Raw genomic sequence first — 8853 nt, forward strand, 5'->3', positions numbered from 1 at the left:
CCCTCGGACTTTTCCATTTTCGGTGGCAATTTTATCAGATGATCAGCCTTGTAGACAGTTCAGTGTAAGATGCGGTTCCCCTGTGCTCTGTGATTAAGCCCAATAAACACATTGATTTGACAAGTTGAGCATTGCTAGAGCAGTACTCTGTCCTTTGATTAATGCCCTGTCTGAAGTGAATAGGCCTTTGTCTACATCTGCTCAGGAATAGTTAGTGTAATATCTTAGTGATTTGTGCTTCAATAATAAAAAAAAAAATAGAGATGGTGTTATCTTTATTACATGCTGATCATGATGCCTCTGGGTGAATGCCCAGAAATGGGACAGCAAAATTACATGGACGTTCTATTTTTAGGTGTTTTTTTTTTTTATCTCCTATACTTATGTCCAAATAGAGTAAATTAGTTGTTTACATTCATTTTCACTAAAAATACTTGAAGTTTCTATAACTTGTGGTGGCAAGAATAAAGATCATCTAAAGAAACAACTGTGTGCCCACCATTAGATTGGTTATTAAACTATTGCAAGAATTGTTCCCAGGGACAATTGGTGTTTCTCTAGGAAAGTCATGCTGGGAAAAGAAAAAGGATGAAGACTGGTGGCCAGAAGGGGAACTTAGATCCTGACACCTTCTCAGATACCTTGTAGGAGCCTGGAGCTTTTCACCAGGAGAGACTGGGACCCAGACAATTATACTTAATGATAGTGGGTATTAAACCTTGACCAGGCCTGCGTAGTTGTGAACACTTCTTGTCTTCCATTTAAACTCTCCACCTGAGGTTAGGACCAAAGGTGGACTTGGATAATCACTGGACCGCTTTACTCCTCCTCTCAGCATGGTTACATTGCATACATCTCCTCTTTCTACATGTCTTTTTAATTGTCCTATTGAGGATAGGTGACTAAGTCTAGATTTGTAAGGCTGCCAGAGCCTGAGGCTCCAGTGCTGAGAGATTCAGTAACAGTTTTTTACTAGCATAGGTTGCTCTTGGTTTAGAGATGATAGACATTCTGACTTGGGTGAGATGGCATCTCAATGGAGTTGTCATTTGTATTTCCTGATACTAAACATGTTGAACTTTTTCATGTAGTTATTAAGCATTTGTATTTCTTCTTCTGAGACACATCTGTTCAGCTTTTGCCCAAATTATTGGGTTGTTTATTTGTTAGTACTTCTATAGTCTGGTCATCAATTGCTGACTAAATAAATAGCAGACAAAGATTTTTCTTTCCTATTCTATAGGCTGGCCCTTCACTGGTTTCTTATCTCTTTTGTTGTACATGCCACCAGCATGTATGGCAGTAACAAATATATTCAAAATAGGCCTCTCTCTGGCTATCAGACAATTGAAACCATGAACCCCATGACATTAGAATTACCTCCAGGAATCTCCTGCTACATAAGACAATTCTGAAGTCCTGGGATTTGCCAGGTGAGAAATTTACCTTCCAGAGTAGGCTCTTGTCTCCTGGAGAGAGATTTACAACTTGTCAGTTGAACTTACTGAGAGACTTGGATTTGAGACAATGATGGGTGGGACCACATCTTGGCTAGACGCTTACTTTGCCATATCTCTTGACTTATATTTAAACTTTAGTGTCATTTCAGGACATCAATAATAGCCATGGGGAAGGAATTGGCTAGATATATTTGTTTTTCTTTTAGTTGTGACCACATTAAATAAGTTTCTTGTTTTCTATTTGTGTTATTAATTGGCTGGTTTAACTGGCTTATCCAGAAGGGGTGCCTAGCCCTAGCATATTGCAGTACATACTGTCATTTTTCTGTAGCAGTATGGATTTACTTCTGGGTCCTCTGTTCTATCCTATGTCCTACGTATGTATTTTTGTGCCAGTACCTTGACTATTTTGTTACACTAGCTCAGCCGTACAATTGTACTATGATCCTTCAGCAAGTGTTCTTCTGTTGGAGACTGGTTTGCTGAAGCCTTTGTGCTTCCATAGGATTTTATAATTCTTTCTATATCCATATGGATAGCATTGTAATTTTCAAGAAAATCCCATACATTGATTTTGGTAATATAATCAATTTCAAATTACGAATTATTCTAGTTCATGAACATGGAGAATCTTTCCATTGTCTAGTTTCTTCTTTAAATTTTTTTCTTCTTTGCTTTGATGCACTGTTATTCCAAGGGACAAGTTTTTTTTTCTGATGTTATTATGGCTAGAATTATTTATTTAAGATTAACACCAGCCTTCCTATACTGAAGCAGTTGCCTTTTAGGTACAAGCAACCCCTTGGGCTTTCTCCCTTCACAGGTTGGTGCTTCCTAGGTGGGGTATTGCTCTTGTGCAGCCTTCCCATTGTTTCAGTGCAGAGCAGCAGGCCTCTCTGTCAGACCACTAACCTTCTTACCTATTGCAGCCTTCCTTTCAGTACGGCATTGACTTTACCACTAATGTTCTTCTGCTCTCCCAACTAGATTTTGTACTTATTTCTGGCCTCCTTCCTCCTTTTCAGTGTTGACCTGCGTTGTCAGCAATAAACATGCCACAGACTCAATATTGTGCTCTTTTGAATTTTTTTTCAGAGTAACCCATGCTTTCAAATTTAGCTTCACACGAGTTCTTATGACAAGGACAGAGGGCAGCCATATTCTTTGATAAACTATCACACAAATGGCCTCTAGCCCAGTTGTGGTTACAGACCTTGCTTCCCCTTGAAACCACATAAACGACATGAGCAGCACCCCCACGGTCTATCATACTCAATACTGCTGTCTTCTAAGCTCCTACTAGAATGGCTTGCTAAGCTCTGGTACAGTAATGAATCATTTGGCTAGCTGCAAGTTCCAGTATCTTCCATACTTCTCTAAACTGAAATGCATGTCCTGTTTAACAAAAGAACAGTCCAAGTATAAATATTAGTTACTTCCCCTTGCAGTAATAGAACTTCATGACCAAAGGCAACTTAATGATGAAGGAGTTTGTTTCACCTACATGTACAGAGAGACAGCCCAATATTGCAGGAGATACCTGGCAGCAGAGACCAGAGCAAGACACTGAAAAATCATAGTTCCATCAACATAAAGGAAGCAAAGAGAAATGTAAAACTGAAGTGGGCCAAGGCTATAAACACTCAAAGCCCATTCCCAGAGACACTCCTTTCCCAACAAGCCTCTACCTCATAAAGGTTTCATAACTTCTCCAGTCACTACCATCAGCAGAGACCAGGTGTTTAAATATGTAAGCCTAGGGGGATTTTCCTCATTTAAACCACCACAGACACCGATAGTGTCCAAATATTTTCAACCTGCCATATTGTAATGATATTTCTGTCCTGTATGCTTCTTCATATGCTAGCTGTCTGGGAGCACCCTTGGGGACTCCTGATCTGAATACAGTCTAAGAGTTGAGAGGTAAGGTACCATCGCCAGCTGGAGAATGGACTCTGCCTTGCTCAATATCCAGGTGTTTATACCACTGTGCAACCCTCCATTCAGGTTTTCTCAGCCACTATTGCTGGCCCAGTTGGTGACAATGATCTATGCCAGACAAATTTAGCCTTCATCCTCAGGTCCATCTATGGAAGTTCCCTGATCCTTTTGAATTGAGGCTCTGATTGGTTAGGAGTTTCTGGTTCTCTGTAAAAATCCTAAATGCTCTTAACCTCTGAGTCACTATTAATCCCTCAAATTACCTTAAAAATACTTGCTTATAAGAGGTCATTTCAATCACTTGTGAGGAAAAATAAGTTTTCTTCAATGCAGTCTCACTGGGTATATAAATCACTCTTAAGAACAGGTTCCATGCCCGGCAGTAGAAACCCAACACAAAATGAGCTCAATGTTGTTTTTCTAGAACTTTTTCTCTTATAATGCTTTTTTTTTTTTTTTTGCAGCTTTTTGTTTTACTTTGCTTTGTTTTATTGGTCTTTTGCTTGTATATTATTTTGGTTTCTGATTTTGTGTGTGGGTTGCTTTAGGGAGTGTGTGTGTTTCTTGTACTTTTTTCACTTTTTTAAAACAATTCTGGTTTGTTTGCTTTTTATATTTGTCTGTTTTCTTAAGACAGGAAAAAAGTCATGGAGTCAGGTAGGTGAGGAGGTGGGAAGAATTTGGAAGGAGATGGGAGAGGAGAAACTATCATCATTTTCAGAAAAATGCAGAAATAAAGTGACTGGAGTGTTGTTCATTTAGGATCTCTGGGGAGGGGGGTTGCTTTCGCCCATTCTGTTTTAGAAACCCTTCAGAGTTTACAAGACCTAATCTACTGTAATTCTCCCTAGGCATACCAAGATAGGAAAAAAAGAATATTTCCTACAGTTACATGACAATCGAGACTTCCTCTGTGTGCGTGTTAACAAATATTCCTATAAAGAAATTTCCTCTCTGTATCTTCTGCAAGGCTGTTTAACTGATTAGAACTGTAATAACTGTGGAGAGGTTGAAGTGCTGCAGGCCCAGGGCCAGATACACACTATCTTGAGCTATCTTTAGAACCTTTAATAGTCGTAATCTACTTTTTTATATAACCTAAAGTGAAACCTTTGAAATGTGTTAATTTAACAGACCACTGACTTAAACCAACCAAAAGACTGAGATTGTCATCAGGTAGTAATAGCCTCTAAGCCTCTAAGAGATGTTTCTGAGGTGTTCTTCAATGTATTTGAAGAGCCCCATGATTTATGATTTCCTTCGTTCTGTTATTACTATACCACTTCATGAAATTGTTAACACCCTTGAACATGGAATTTAGGGTAAACTGAATCTGTGTTCCTGGGCCTTGGATACTCATTCTTATGTCCAGAATAAACCACATCCTACTCCTTTGAGGTAAATTTTGTGTTTTATGTCAACAGTTTTGGTCCCCAAATGTGGGCCACTTCTAAAAAATAAATCACTTTCCACTGGAAAAGCCAGATACCAACATGGATCCCCTGTATCCAAAGAACCAGTATTATCTCTTCAGGTGGATTTTGGTGAATACTTCCTGTGGTTCAGATCTCCCTTGATTTGGTCAACAGTCAAAGAAATGTAACTATTTTAGATTTATACCTCACCTATTATCCCCTGACCTTGCCTCATCATTCTTTACTCCAAGCAGAGAAAAATCCATTTCTAAAGAGAAGATGCCTATGGCCTAGTTTAAGATAAAAACAAGAAGAGGACATCCCGGAAGTTCCATTTGGAAACCCTAGTTTCTCTCTGAGGAGTTCTCGAGGCTGTTTTTGATGACAATGTGCAGCTGTGTCTCTGTACCAACTAAGGTTTCTAGGAGCTCATGTCAGAATTCACCTTGAAGCATTGTTGGTGATGTTGTCCGATCACCACTCAGCTTATCTTTATCTTTCTTGCCGCACATGGCTTACAAGTGACCTTAGGTTCCCACTGAGTGTTGAAATGTACAACTGCCACCAAATGTAGAAATACTCTAAACTCATCCAAACCCTATTCCTGCATAGACGAAGTAATATGTGACTTTTCTAGGGAGCGTCATCATAAAAGTTATTCTCCCAAATGTCCTAAGCCACTTTCTAGCCTACAGGAGTGCATCCTGAGACAGAAGGGGCTGCTTGAAAAAGCAGTACATTCTGGATTCGAATCACATTAGGAATAGTTGTGTCTCCCTTAAATTATTCAAGTGACTTTCTGCTCCTTCCCTTCCCTCCATGTCTTCTCTATTTTATGTCAAGTTTTTTATCTCTTTTTTTAAATTTCAGTTTAATTACTTTACATCCCAAAGTTGCACCCTCCCTCCTCTCCTCCCAGTTCTCCCTTTTCCTCCTTCCCCCACCTCTCTTGCTCTCTCTTCAGAAAAAGGGAGCCCCTCTCCCCTGATCTCAACCCTCCAGATGAAGATAAGATTTTTATAAAGTTAATTGCTTAGAAATGGCACTCTGCCAGCTCTCCTACCCCCCCCCCCACACACACACACAATGTTCTGAGGAAGGAGCTAACTCCTGCAACTTTTAAGGCTAAAATAGGTGAATTTACATTCAATGCATTTTAATTTCTGGAGAAGCTGAAAGCCCAGCTGTCTTTTGACTTCATACTAGATGAGCGTTAGCATCTTAGCACCTTAGAGACAAAGCCTAAATTCCCTAGATTAACAGTGGATGGAATCAGTTCTGATCTACAGGGCACTAAGGAAGTCTAGAGGGGAAAGTAGCCACTAAGCATTAGTGATGACCAAAAGCCAGGTAAACATGGAACAGATCATCTGTGTGTAGTCCAGGATAAGAGACAGGGGAGACTGGTATGAGGCAAGTGGCTGTAGCTGGCCTATGATGCTATGTCTATTTATTTCCCCTCCTTTCGTTTAGATATACACAAGCAAGCGTGAGAAATGGAGTTTAGCCCCCACTACAAGTAAAAGAGTAAATGTTTTTGACCTAAATTAACATTGAGAGTGGTAGCTTTATCTGTAATGACGTTTAATTCACAGATAGTCAGCTATAAAGATTTAAAAAAAGGATGGTGCCTTAAGTCCACCTGATAAACTTGACCTTTTGGATTTTTTGCTCAGCCTTACTCATATCATAAGGAGATAATGATACATAAGCATTCAATGTAGTTCTACTGGGCACAACTAGATTGCACATAATTATGTCTTGTCTGTCTATGATAATTATTTCCACATTTTTTGTCCCACAGGAAAACTAAGTGACAAAACTTGTGACCACTTCAATTTTTTTATTTATTTAGATTGAATACTAAAATCATAACATATATATAAGATGCCCAATTAAAATGTACAGTTTATACTTATAAATGTGTTTGGATTATTTTATTAAATTGCTTGATAAATACATATTGTATATAAACATGGGTAGGCTAAAGTTCTTAAAACCTATTAAAATGGCATGTGCAGGTCTGTTAAGTGCTTTGTTGTTGTTGTTAATTTGGCTAATTGTTTTTCAACAGTCTTTATCTTTACAAGAACACCATCTTTTTCTTTCTATGTTTCTTTGTATTGTATTTTTTCCTTCATTTTACTGGATTTTATTAGAGTTCCTTACACAAGTACTGTGTTTACATTATTTCTTCCACTTTCTTCCTGTTCAACTCCTCCTGTGTCCCCTCTCTCAAATGTATGGCATCTTCTTTGTTATTGTTACATCTATGTATCTCTGTGTGCATATGCATGCACTGTGTATAAATACAGCCTCATAAGTATTTGATATTTGTCTCAATTCTGGTCTAGAAGATTATCTAAATACCCCTACTGTTAGAGGGATGAACTAGCTTTGAGGAGACAATTGCTGCTCTTCTAAAATGCAGCTCTTTCTCCTCACAGATTATTGCCATCATTTAGGTTTAATTTGTTTACTAGTTTGTGGGTACCTCAGTTTCCCTGGTAACATCCCAAAGAGAGTTACCATCTGGTGTGGAGTAATACACTATAGAGAATTGGCCTAGGGAATACTTTATCGTCTTGTAGAAGTTTCGCAATAATATCCTGTAGGGTTACCTTTTCTTGGGGAGGAAAACAAATGCCTCTTCATCCCAGCTGGCCACCAACAACAGACAAGACTACAATTTCACCAGAGCCCAGCTGTTGAGACCAATTGGGCTTTCTTATAAAGCACAAGTGAGGGCTTCTTACAGTATTGTGGGTGGCCCTAACCACACTGTCCCACCCCCATATCACGGATGGTGACCCCATGAAAACTGCGTCATGCAGCATTTCTTTCAATTAATTTTCTCTTTCCTTTCCTATATATAGTTAATCTTCTCTCATAGTTACTTGAAGATAGAAATTCTCCTGTCGGTCCCTAGGGAGTTATCAAGAGGATTTTTCTTGTCCTCAGTCAGACTTTTCTTGTCCTCAGTCAGACTTCTGTTTCCAGATTCAAGGACAACTTTCAAGAATTTCCCAAACTGCACATTCATGCCTTCTCTGCTAGAATATTGGCTGAACATCTTCTAAATGTTTCCAGTAATTGGCAAACTATAGTCATAGTTTAATGACACAACCTCTTTCAACCCAAGCCTTTTAAATCTTGGCCTAGCCTCTCAGGAGATCACAGGGAAATTCTTTAACCCTAAGGCAGTACTGTCAATAGAACTGGGGTTTGGGTTCTTAGTCTGTCCTGCCACTTAAATGCAAACAAAGGTTGTGATTCTGACTTCACCTGGATAAAAAGGAAAGCATCTTTTAATTCCAACACTGAAAACTATGAATTGTTCTCATGAAACGACATTACAGAATACATGAGCTGGTAGTAATAGGGTGAGTGTCATTAATTGTACATGAGTTTGGGACAAACCGGTACTTATCAAGAGTGTTGCTTCTTCATTGGTAGGATGGGGGTCTCATACTGGAATCAACCTTTACAACTTTAGAAATCTCTGAATTTACAAGCTTTTGTTTTGTTTTGTTTTGTTTTGTTGTTGTTGCTGTTGTTTTGCGAGCTTTTGCTTGTTTTGTTTTATTTTGACACTCATTTCAGTAGCCTGGCTCTCTACAAGAGGCACATAGATCTTTCCTTAAGGCTTTCCGGTTGTTTTTTGTTGTTGTTTTTGTTTTGTTTGTTTGTTTGTTTTTCATCCCTATCATTGTTCTTATCTTCTCTTTCCTTTCAAAGAAAAGATATTTTTGTTCTGTTTTTAAGGGACTAAGAGTTTATTTGTATCCCAAGGTGTTTCCTCCGTTTGATTCTATGTTATAGTCAATGTTCGCCAACTGAAACAAGTTCATGCCAAAACCTCCCTGTAATTTCTGTGGCCCAGCTCACTAGGAAGGGGAAAAGGGGAGGCAGGGGTTGTTGGCCAGAGTAGAGAGGTTCCAGGGGATCAGGGAGTGTCCTGTGCTAACAGGAAGGAGAGGCTAAGACCTTTGTTCAGAGAGGGTGGGCCAGGGTGTCTGTGCTATCTGGGTCCTAGA

This window comes from Psammomys obesus, unplaced genomic scaffold, assembly GCF_907164565.1.
Source record: "Psammomys obesus unplaced genomic scaffold, mPsaObe1.curated_primary_1811, whole genome shotgun sequence".
Classification (NCBI taxonomy): Eukaryota; Metazoa; Chordata; class Mammalia; order Rodentia; family Muridae; genus Psammomys; species Psammomys obesus.